The sequence below is a fragment of the Castor canadensis genome, chromosome 15 (genome assembly GCF_047511655.1).
Source record: "Castor canadensis chromosome 15, mCasCan1.hap1v2, whole genome shotgun sequence".
NCBI lineage: Eukaryota > Metazoa > Chordata > Mammalia > Rodentia > Castoridae > Castor > Castor canadensis.
The window spans coordinates 16,744,692-16,757,093 of record NC_133400.1 but is presented as its reverse complement, the minus strand read 5'-3'; the positions used below and the strand labels follow the sequence as shown (position 1 = coordinate 16,757,093).

The 12,402-nt window shown below is 36.3% G+C and overlaps 1 protein-coding gene and 1 non-coding gene across 5 annotated transcripts in view; one reads left to right on the top strand and one right to left on the bottom strand.

The window, feature by feature from the left end:
- Nfat5 (nuclear factor of activated T cells 5) overlaps positions 1 to 12,402 on the top strand; it is a 109,398-nt gene that overhangs the window by 21,148 nt on the left and 75,848 nt on the right. The window lies entirely within an intron of this gene.
- LOC141417732 (small nucleolar RNA SNORA51) lies at positions 2,565 to 2,696 on the bottom strand. Its single transcript, XR_012442371.1, has one exon. It is a non-coding gene; the product is annotated as a small nucleolar RNA SNORA51 (small nucleolar RNA).

Genomic DNA, 12,402 nt, shown 5'->3' with positions numbered 1-12,402 from the left:
AGTTTGTTAATTTTATTATTTATTAATTTCTCTACTTTTTTTTGTAGGATTGGGCTTCTCCCCTGTAAAGCAGGCATTCTACCTCTTGAACCACACCTTCAGTCCATTTTTGCTCTGGTTATTTTGGAGATGGGGGGGGTCTTACAAATTATTTGCCTGGACTGTCCTCAAACCTTGATCCTCCTGATCTCACCCTCCCAAGTGGTTAGTAGATGGCGGCAGAGTGACCGAAGTGATAGAGTGCCTGCCAAGCAAGTGTGAGGCCCTGAATTCAAACTCCATTAACTGCCCCCAACAAACAAAAAAAAGGAAAACCAAGTAGCTAGGATTATAGGTGTGAGCCACTGGACCCTGGCAGTTTGTTTATTTTTGAGATAAGGTCTCTCTGTGTGGCCCAGGCTGGCTTGAAACATGCTGTATAACCAGGCTGGCCTGGAATTATTATTTTTTTCTCTTTTTTGTGTTAGTGGGGTTTGAACACAGGGCCTTGTGCTTACTACACAGGCATAGCCTTGAACTCTTGATCCTCTGCTTAAGTGCTGGAATTAGATACGCACCCAGTCACTTGAGGCTTATTTTTGTTTTGTAGTTCTGGGGATTGATCCCAGGGCCTTATGCATACTGAGCAAGCACTCTACCACTGAACCACACCACCAGCCCAGGAATTAATCTTTTTAAAATAAAAATATATTAGTTAAATGAGAAAAATATTTAGTTGACTTACTATCAACACAATATGAATGGGGTCTGACTTTCATTTAGTGATTAGAACAACTATTTCTAAATTTTTACTGTCAACAAAATAATACTTGTACTGTTAAAGATAGTTTATATTTAAGGGCATATTGGCTTTAATATCTTTTTCATAAATATTGCTAAATATGTAAATGATGTCATTACATTTATACAGTAATATAACACTAATGAACACATGAGAAAAGTTGCTCAATATCGTTAACATTGGGAAATGAAAATCAAAACCTCAAGAAATACCATTTCACATCTTCTAGCATGGCTATAATGAAAAATATAGGTAAGCCGATGCCATGGTATATGCTGTAGTCCCAGCTGCTCATGAGGTTGAGGTAGGAGAATTCCTTTAGCCCAGGAGTTTCAGGCCAGCCTGGCAATATAGTAAGACCCTGTTTAAAAAAAAAACCCAAAAAACAACCACAACTCAAAAAGCGAAAAGATGAGAGCACATACTGGTGGTAGGAATGTAAATGGTACAGCTACTTTGGAAAGAATCTAGTAGTTCCTGAACAGTGTTAAAACATGGAGTTACCATATCATCCAGCAGTTCAACTTCTAGATATACATACCTGAGAAATTAAAAGATATATACACACAAAAATTTGTGGGTGAATGTTCATAGGAAAATTATTCATAATAGCCAAAATGTAGAAACATCCGAACTGATGAATTGCTAAACAAAATGTGGAATATCCATATAATGGAATATTATTTGACTATAAAAGGGAATGAAATACTGATGTACACGTGAACATAGATGAACTTTGAAAACATGTTAATCTCAAAAGACCACTATACTATATAATCCTATTACTCTCCTGAGGAGCTAGGATTACAGGCTGAGCCACTGGCCCTATTATGTGTGTTCAAAAATTTAAAGCGTGAGATACAAAAAATTTTGTTGTAAATATGACAGGTAATTGTGTGGTGGCACCTGGAAAAAGATTACTTCCATTTTGCACTTAACAAGAGTATATTTTAGTTGTCTTATCATTTATTTTTTTTCCCTGTTTTCACAGAGTGAATTTCTATTACTTTTTATATGGAACCCAGAATATTTAGCTTTAAATATAAATGAGATAACCTAAACTCACTAATATTGCTACATCTTTGATGATCTAAAACTCAGTCTGGTCTGGGTGCTGGTGGCTCACGTCTGTAATCTTAGCTACTTGGGAGACTGAGATTGGGAGAATCAAGGTTGGAGGTCAGCATGGGCAAATAGTTTGTGAAACCCCTCCCCCTCCAAAATAAGCAGAGCAAAATGGACTGGAAGTGTGGCTCAAGCACTAGGGCACCTGCTTTATAAGCAGGAATCCCTGAGATCAAACTCCAGTCCCACCAAACCAAAAAAAAAAAGAAACAAAACAAAAAAATCCTAGGGCTGGTGGAGTGGGTCAAATGGTGAAGTATGTGTTTAGCAAGAGTAAAGCTCCGAGTTCAACCCCCAGTACTGCAAACAAACAAACCCCCAAAACAACAACAACAAAAAGCAAACTAAATTTGGTAAACTAGTCTAGACTAAAATGACTGTAAATTTTGTGAAGTAGACATGTTAGCCTCATTCAGATTGGAAAAATTTTTTACTATTAATATGAATGGTTGATTCATCTTGTTGATTTTTAGAAAGCAAATGTTTATATTTAATAGCAAAATGATTACAGTTTTCTAATAAGTGTCACAGAATTGCGGCAGTGAGCCAGAAAAAAGAAAAACTCCATTAGTGAAGTGAGACATATTTTTTGTAGCTATGGAAACTATAAATCCTACTAAGTCTCAAAAAAGTACTCTTTTTATTTTTTTAATTCACCCCATGTCTCTCCATTCACAACACAGACCAGGCACAGGACCTGGACCCATGTGTATATTGGGTAAGTTTACTTTGCCTCCTCTTTCTGTATAGTCATTGTAAGAACACAACCTGTGGTGAGCACCAGGAGGCCTCAAAAAGGTATTCTTGTATTTGTATTATTAACTAGACATTATTAGGGGTTAATGAGGACCCTGGATGACTGGTAGATGAAACGTAGGTATAATTACATTTCTTGAACAGCTTGGTTAAAAGACATTGTTTGGTAATTTAATATTGTTTTGTGTGAACATTAAAATACTTTGTTTTTGTTTAATTTATATGAAGTTTTATGTGAAATAATTTTTTTGGTGAGACAGAGTCTCACTTTGTAGCCTAGGCTGGCCTCCAACTCTTCTTGATCTTTTTGTCTCAGTCTCTTGAGTCCTGGTATGTGCCCCTGAACCTGACTAAATTTGTCTATTCTTACCTTTTGTTAAGTTTTCTTTTGTATTACTCATTTTCTCCCAGTGATTAGTCAGATTTATTTTTTTTTAGATTTGATGAGAAATACTATCTTATTTTAATAAATATTTTCCCAATTACTAGTGAACTTGAGCTTCTTTTCAGATTGCCTTTTGGTCATTTGCATTTTTGCTTTTGTGAATTTCTTATTTATTTTCATTGTCTTTTTTTCTTGATAGATTTTTAAAATCATGTGTGAACTCTTATATAACCCTGACCTTAGTTATGTTATAGATACTTTCTCCTGTATCACCATAAAGAAATGGTTTCACCATAAAGAAATGGTTTATTTTATGAACCAAACCTATCTTTCTGAGTTTTCTGCTATGGCAAAAAAAGTTAACATTCTCTTTTCTGACTTCTTTGTTTTTTTATTTTTTGGTAGTACTGGGGTTTCACCTCAGGGCCTTGCACTTGAACCATGCTTCCAACTTTTCTTCTCAGACTTTAAAAGTTACTTGTATGTGTTTAAAAAAGATTGCTAACGTCACTTTTTTTTTTTTTTTCAGTACTGGTGTTTGAACTCATGGCCTCACACTTGCTAAGCAGGTGCCCTACCACTTGAGCTACTCCGCCAGCCCTAAAGTCCACTTTCTTAATTAACCTTAATTAACCTTATTTTTGTAACTGTGGGGTGCTTCTCTGTTTTTACATATAAATACATGAATCTATCTAAGATTTCCTTTGGGTTAAAAACAGTGAATATAAAATTAATATTTTTAATTTTATCCAAAAGTATACATGTGGGTGGGATATGGTGGCTCATGCCTGTAGTCCCAGTTACTTGGAAGACAGAGAAAGGAGGACCACTATTTGAGGCCAGCCTGAGCAAAAGCATCAGCACAAAACAAAAAATGTACAAATGCACAGTTTAAGAAGGCAAGTATTTCAACAAAATTTAGTATTCCAAAAAGTTGTATCCCAAGACTTCCCTATTTCATAGTGGAAAGAAACCTCACATTGTACAAATCGATGAAGTTTTTTTTTTTTTTTTTTGTGGGACTGGGGTTTGGACTCAGGTCGAACCCCAAGTGGTCCTCTACCACTTCACCCACACCTCCAGCCTTAATCAATGAGTTTTTAAACCATGTAATATGAAAAACATTACCTTCCTAAGAAAATTAGTAAAAATCTTTTCAAAGCTATGAAAACAATTAAGCTTTATTCTTTCTGTTTTTCTATGGTACTTATTGCCTGTTAGGCCTAGAGCATCTCCTACCAATAACCTAAAAGGGAAAATGATAATCATTTTCATATGGATAATATGTGGTACTTAGTCATCTTTATTTTTTTTCCCAGTCAAAAATTATTAGGGCTAGCTGGGTACTGGTGGCTACACCTATAATCCTAGCGACTTGGGAGGCTGAGTTCAGGAGGATCACTATTTGAGGCCAGCCTGGGCAAATAGTTCATAAGACCCCCATCTCAATGGACACAGTTGTCATTCCAGTGAAGGCGGGAAGCCTAAAATAGGAGGATTGGTACAGGCCAAACTGGGCAAAAAGCAAGACCTCCATCTCCATAATAAGCAGAGTAAAAAGGGATGGAGGTGTGGTATAAGAAGTAGAGTGTCTGCTTCGTAAGTGCGAAGTCCTGTGTTCAAACTCCAGTACCACCAAAAAACAAAGAAAGGAAGAAAGAAATTGTAGTGTTTGTAAACTTGTGAATATTACATACTCTAAAAATCATAATCTTAAGCAGTTTACATGTACTTTATTTACATCACTGAAATTAAAGTGGAGTTGTTTTGGTTCTTCAAAGACATTAAAAGGTTTTGTGTGTGTGTGTGTGTGTGTGTGTGTGTGTGTGTGTGTGTGTGTGTGTTTTGGTGATAGAGTCTTTCTATGTAACTCTTGTTTTGGTTCTTCAAAGACATTAAAAGGTTTTGTGTGTGTGTGTGTGTGTGTGTGTGTGTGTGTGTGTGTGTGTGTGTGTGTGTTTTGGTGATAGAGTCTTTCTATGTAACTCTTGTTTTGGTTCTTCAAAGACATTAAAAGGTTTTGTGTGTGTGTGTGTGTGTGTGTGTGTGTGTGTGTGTGTTTTGGTGATAGAGTCTTTCTATGTAACTCAGAATACCCTGAAACTTAAAATCCTGCCACTGTATCCCAAGTGCTGGGATTACAGACATGTACCACCATACCCAGCTTAAGTTTTTAAAGAGAATTAATACTTAAGAAATTCATAGTTTTATCATCTTTTAGCATTCCTCTCAATTCATCCTGCTTTTTTTGTTTATGGTACTGACTATTGAACTCAGGGTCTGACAATTGCTAGCCAAGTGTCCTACCACTTCAGCTAGTCCCTCAGACCTTTTGTTTGTTTATTATTTATTTATAATATTTGATGGTACTGAAGTTTGAACTCAGAGCCTTGTGCTTGCTCAGCAAGTGCTCTATCACTTTTGCTTTTTTAGTTCTTTGGGGGATAAGGTCTGGCACATATGCCCGTGCTAGCCTGGACTGCAATCTTCCTATTTATGCTTCCTGTGAAGCTGGGGTGGGAGGCTCACACTACCGTACCCAGCTTTTATTGGTCGAGATGGGGTCTTGAGAACTTTTTGCCTGGGATGGTCTCAACCGTGATTCTCCTAAACAGCTATAATTACAGGCATTGGATACCATGCCTAGCTCTTTGGCTTTTCAGATAGGGTCTCTCGCTTCTGCCCAGGCTCACTTCATTCTTCTTAAAAATATGTTTTAGTTGAAATGACATTAGTAGGGCTAGGTGAAGTGCTACAAACCTGTCTGTAATCCCAGGTACTTGGATGGCTGAGTTAGGAGGATCTCAGTCTGAGGTCAGCCTGAGCAAAAGTGTGAGACCCTATCTGAAATAGTAGTGGAAGTTATTAATATAATACTACTAATATAACATGCTATACTATACTGTATCTCAGTGTACAACTAGGGGGTGTAGATATATTCTTAAAGGCAAATTGTGTTTGAGCAGTTCATTATAAAATCTTCAGCTGTTCATATATAAATGTTTGTTAATTGGAATTTTAAAGATTTTTTCCTATGTTTTCTAAAGTATTCATCAACATAAATACATGTTCTTATAGTTACCAGTAGACTGACTATCTCTTTGTAAGCTCCAGTGTTAGGTGCTTAGTACTTCTGAGGTATATTAAGATATTTGTGGTAAAATTTTGCATCTCTTCAAGTGTCATTATTCCAGCGTAGCATGTAAGGAATTAGTGATGATTACCTAAAGTTGAAGTAATTGTTCTAATCTAAGTATAAAACTATGTAGCTGTTGATTTAAGAGGCCATTTAGGTTACTTTCTGTAAATATTAAATGGGACAATTTGGTTTTGGAGTAAAATAAGGTTTTTATTTCAGAATTTGAAGCTGGGCAGAGAAGTGTGGAGATAAGAGTGGATTAGCATCCATTTTCTGAATTATTTAAGAATTTAATCCTTTTTAAAATTCAAAAATAATGGGAATTATTGGTATGTGAAAGAGCCATGGAAATTCCAGGTTAAAATGCTTATTTTTTCTAGTTACATTACTGCCCAAAACTAATGAACTGGGTTCTGATATGTTTTCAACATTTTATATACGAGTTGTTGAATATGAATATCTGGAATCTTAGAACTTTATTTTTACCTGTCACCTTAAAAACATGTCACTTTTGCCAGGAAAGGCATGCTGATAATCCCAACACTTGGGAGGCAGAGACAGGAGGATCTCATGTTCCGGGCCAGATTGGACTACATAACAAGACGTTGTCTCAAAGAAACAAAAAAGCAAGACAACAGCAACAAAATGTTACTTTTGCTGAGTTCCTCTGTCTTTTTAGATGGCAGAGTGAAGCATCTAAGGAGGAACCTCAAATAAAATGATATTTGACAAATTAATTACTTTAATCATCTCTTGGTATTGCAGCACCCTTAAGTTCTTTTGATTTGTTTGGTGGGAGTGGGGAGAGCCATGGGCACCCGGCTCCCTTAAGTTTTTAGCAAAGTAATTTTGCGAACATAAGTAAGAGGAATGTGATCCTAAATAACTAGTTGGTGTGTAGAATGAGGCGATGAAAAGGAGAGGAAATTAAATTGAAAAAGAGAAAATGGTAAGTGGAAAATTTGAGTTTATTATTGGAAAACTATTCCATTTTTATATAATATAAGAATGTAAGGGCTTTAGAATTTTTCATATAAAATATATATTTTAACCTACTCTCTATTAAAGCCATTTTTCCCTTCAGATACTGTTTTTAGTTACAGTTTATGGGCTGAATTTACTTCAGTCTTCCTCGTTGTTCATTAACTTATTTGCACATTACTACAGTAACAAGTTCAGGAAAATCTACTTGTTAGTTGAAACTCCGAGAGCTGAAATTGAAACTGTTCTGCTCCTAGAATACCACCAAATGAATTGATTTTGTTTTGAGAGAAATTACTTTTAAGGTGAAATTTGTGACTTGAATTTTGTGATAAACAAGTTAGTATTATTTAGATTATAGGAGGATAGGAAAGTAGGTAATTTATACCAGTTTATACTATTGCATACAATTTGTAGGGCCCTTTTTTTTGGTACTGGGATTTGAACTCAGGGCCTTGTGCTTGCTAGGAAGGTGTTCTACCACTTGAGCCACTCCTTCCAGCCCTGTAGAGTACTTTGATATATGTTATATCCCTTAATCTTTTTGACACCTGAGAGATACAGTTATCACCCTTTCTATAGATCATAAGACAAAAACTCTAGATGATTAAGAGACTTGTCCAATTTGACATTGTTAGTAGAGAAGTAGGTCTAAAACAAAAGTGTTCTGACTTTAATACATTTCTTTTTTTGTCTAGCCAAGATCATTTAATGAGTTTCTGCATATATATAGTATGCCCTTGGTATTTGCAGGTATATGATTCAAGAAGACCTCCATTCACCATGAATGCTTCAGTACTATACAATCGATGCTTGATTCATTTTTCCACACCTTCACCTAACATCCACTAAAGACATGCCACCTTTCAACGCATCTAAAATTTTCAGCACATCTAAAATTTTCAACTTTATCACTTAAATTAAACACATTAATTCTTAGCTTATTTTTGAGGCACTATTTGCTTTTATGGAGGCCTATATTCATAAAATTAAGCTCAGGGAAACAGCAGATTACACAATGATTTAAACACAACTAATGATGATACAGGACTGACCAAGCTACACATCAGCTGAGATGTGCAATGCGTGTGTGGGAATTTAAAATTTTTGTTTTTGAAATTTCTTTTGATTAAAAAAAATTTTTGATGGTGCTTGGTCAAAGCTGCATGTAATAAATCCACAAATAAGGCAAGCTTATTATATAATGTTAAAAGACAAAAATATTTTTCCTACCTAAACTGAGATTACCTTACATTAAGGGAGACAGACCAGTAAATAATTGTAAGCACTACTAAGGAGGGATTAGGGAAGAGGGAGAGGATCAAGGATGGGGGGTATAAGGGAAAGTAGTGGGGGTGTGTATGATCAAAGTACATTATATGAATGTATGAAAATGTCACAATGAAAGCATTTTGTACAAATAATATATACACTAATAAAAATGTTTTTAAAATCCTATATTAAATACTCTGAAAAGGGAAAGCACATTGATGAGGTAGGGCCTAAGAGTTGTGTTGGTGTGCTTGGGGATCAGGAAGGCAAATAGAAGTCAACATCTAAACACAGTTCTAAAATCATAAAAATTAGTCACGTAAAGGTGAAGGGTCTGTGTTAGTAGAAGGGTGTATCAGGCAGAAAAGAGAATATCATGTTGGAAGATTTAGAGGGGAACAAATGCTTGGTGTGTTAAAATCCAGCATGGTTGGATAGAAGTAGAAATAATGTTTTTGAAGTATAAAGAGGCTTACCTGGACTGCTAGCCTGTGGAAAAAAGTGAGACTCTTTCTCAAAAACAAGCAGGGTATGATGTAGCATGTGTATAATTGCAGCTACTTAGGAGTTGGATGTAGGAGGATTTCTGTTCAAGGCTGGCCCCATCCCAAAGCATAAGACCCTATCTAAAAAGTAACTGCAGCAAAAATGGCTGGTGGTGTAGCTTAAGATGATAAAGCAGGAGGCCCTGAGTTCAAACCCCAGTACCACCAAGGAAAAAAGAAACCAGCTCACATGTTAATAGGTAGACAGATTTCTTTGCTCTATTAAAGTAGCACAGTTTCAAATGCTACTTTACAATAACTTTTTTATGCTAAAAAATAGCAAAAAGATAGTTCAGTTTAGAATATGTTGAAAGTGAGTTGCTTGTAGCATATTAAGTACCTACTGTGCACCAATCACTGATGTAGTTGAGAATATAAAAGTAAAGAAAATGAAGCTGGGTGTCCATGGCACATCCTTGTATTCCTAGCTACTTGAGAGGTGTAGATCCAGAGGATCATGGTTCATGTCTAGCCTGAGTAAAACATTCTGAAGACGCAATCTCAACCAATAGCTGGGAGTGCATTTGTCATCCCATACTATGCAGGAGGCTGAGATAGGAAGGAATGTAGTTCCAGGTTCTAGACTAGCCCATACAAAAAGTTTGTGTATTGGGGGAAGGAGTTCTTGAGACCCCATCTGAATAGAAAAAAGCTGGATGTGATGGTTTGCACCTATCATCCCAGAGAAGGTGGGAAGCCTGAAATACTGGAGAATCGCAGTCCATGCCAGCCTGGGCACAAAGTGAGATCCTATTTCCTGTCTTCAAAATAACTAGAACAAAAAGGGCTGGAGGCATGGCTCAAGCAGTAGAGCACCTGACTACGAAGCATAAAGTCCTGAGTTCAAACCCCAGTGCCACCAAAAGGAAGGGAGGAAGGGAGGGAGGGAGGAGAGAAGGGGAAAAGAAATACTTTCCTCAGGTACTTTATGGGTGGCTAGAAACAGACAATAAACAAATACAAAAGTTCAGGGATGAGAATAGGCAAATCTATAGAGACAGAATGAAAATTAGTGATTGCTAGGGACTGAGGGGATGTATGGGCATGGAGAATGACTTTTAATAGGCATGGGGTTTATTTTTGTGGGAGATGAAAATGTTCTGGAATTAGAAAATAATGATGACTATAAAACTTTGTGAATATACTAAAGCACACTGAATTGTATACCTTAAAGGTTGAACTTTATAAATTTTATCTAAAAAGTTCAGGGAAAGAAAAAATAAAGCATGGTTAAGAGGGATAAGACAGTGGTAAGGTGGTGTATTTTGCCTAGGGTGTTTGGACTGCTTCTTTGAGTGCTGCCTCATTTGTGCATACAGAGACCTGTAAGGAATTGAAATAGTAAGCAATGGGAGTATCTGGAGAAAAAATATTTCTTTTTTTGTGATACTGGAATTTGAACTCAAGGTCTCACACTTGTTAGGCAGGCAGTCTACCACTTATGTCACACCCCAAGCTCTTTTACCTGAAAATAGGTAGGGTCTCAAGTTTGTTGCCTGGGCAGACCTGGAACGTGACCCTACCTATGTCTTCCAGGTAGTTGGGATGACAGGCATGTACCACCACACCCAGCTTACTGGTTGAGAAGAAGTCTCCTAAATTTTTGGCCAGGCTGGCCTCAAATCATGATCCTCCTTTGCCTGCAAAGTAGCTAGTATTACAGGCACGATCACCATGCCTGGTTTTTTAAGTGCTTTACGAGTATGATTGCTAATTTCTGTGAAAGTTTATTCCTTTTTTTAAAAAAAAATAGGAAGTATTTTTTGTACTGCATCCTTACTTTTACTGTGTGGAAGATCAGGTACTTACCAGCTCTTGGCTGTTGTAGTCAGTTTCTTTCTTACTAAATTTGCCACTAAGGAATGGTGTCTGATCAAGAAAGCTGAGATCATTTACTCTTCCAGTCTCCTTAATAAACTCTTGTAATTCTTTCAAGAAAAAACTCATCTTTTGTCTTGTTCCACAAAAAAAGACCTCAATCTTACAACCCAGCTGTTGGAATTGAAAAGTCAGGCACCTGCATTACACAGACAGTTGTAATGCAAATCATTGAAACTGGCTAAATGGTACTTTCTGTAACTAGAGAGTAAACTAAAGTGGGTAGGCACCCCCAGCTTTTCTCCTGGGACTATATATAGGTTTTGTGTTGCCAGATCTTGTGGTTTGTCAAGAGAAGCCAAAAAAGTCTGGATTTTTATGTAAAATCCCATTATTCAATGTTGACGATGAATTCAAAATGTTTTAAAACACTGTACAAGCCAAAGGGAACACTTCTCCAGATATGTACAGGAAGTATAAGACTTATAGAAAGGAAAGCTGTATATTTTGAAGTGAAATTAAAGTCATCCTGAAGTGGGCATGAGGTATTTATGTGATTGCCTTTGGAATAAAAGAAATAATGCCCATAGAGTATTTTAGTAACACCTCCTCATTGGATTCCCATTTGAGAGCAGAAATTGTGGCTTTATGTTATTAGAAACTTCAGTTAATATAGTAATAATAGTTTTACACCTGATTGGTAGCACACACAAGTGCAGAAGATAGGTAGGTATTACCATTGTTTTATGAGACAATTAAGTGTTTCTATATTAAGTAATTTTCCCAAGGCTACAAAATGTATGATGGAACTATAATGACTTTCTTTGCTTTTTCATTATGACATGCTGTCTTCCTCTTATTTATTGCAAACAATAATGGTATACAGTAGTGTCTTCCCCTTATGTGTGGAGGATGCGTTCCAAGAAATTCCCATTGGTTGCCTGAAATCATCAATAGTGCTGAGTCCTATATATACTGTGTTTCTTCTTATATATATATAACCAGAATATAGCTTATAATAAAATAGAACAATTTTAACGATATATTGTTTTTTTTTTTTCTTTTGACTTTTTTTTTTCATTTTTCTTTTATTATTCATATGTGCATACATTAACGATACATTGTAATAAAATTGCCAGTATCTTGCCCTGTGGGGCCATTATTAAGTAAAATAAACATTGCTTGATCTCCCAAGTAGTTGTGATTACAGGCATATGCCACCTTGAGGACACATGCCACCTAGTTAAATCTCTTGTACATGTCCTTATATCTACAAGCATTTTCTTTTTTGTGGGGGGAAGGGGCAGTACTGGGGCTTGAACTCAGTACCTTGTGCTTGCTAGGTAGGCGTTCTACCTCTTGAGCCAGACCTCCAGCTCACTTTATGGTATCAAGTGTACCTAATTTATTCTTTTACTCAATAAAATAAACCTTTTATCTGGCCCTGTCTTAAGAGTCTTTTTCCTTCTCTTTGGAAAGACTTTGTGAATTAGTAGTCTATATTTCTACTCACTCTGCATTTATTTTCTCAGTTTATTTGGACTAGAACTCTTTGTGTTCTGACTTCTATTCCTCATCACTCCCTTCTTTGGCAAAAGTA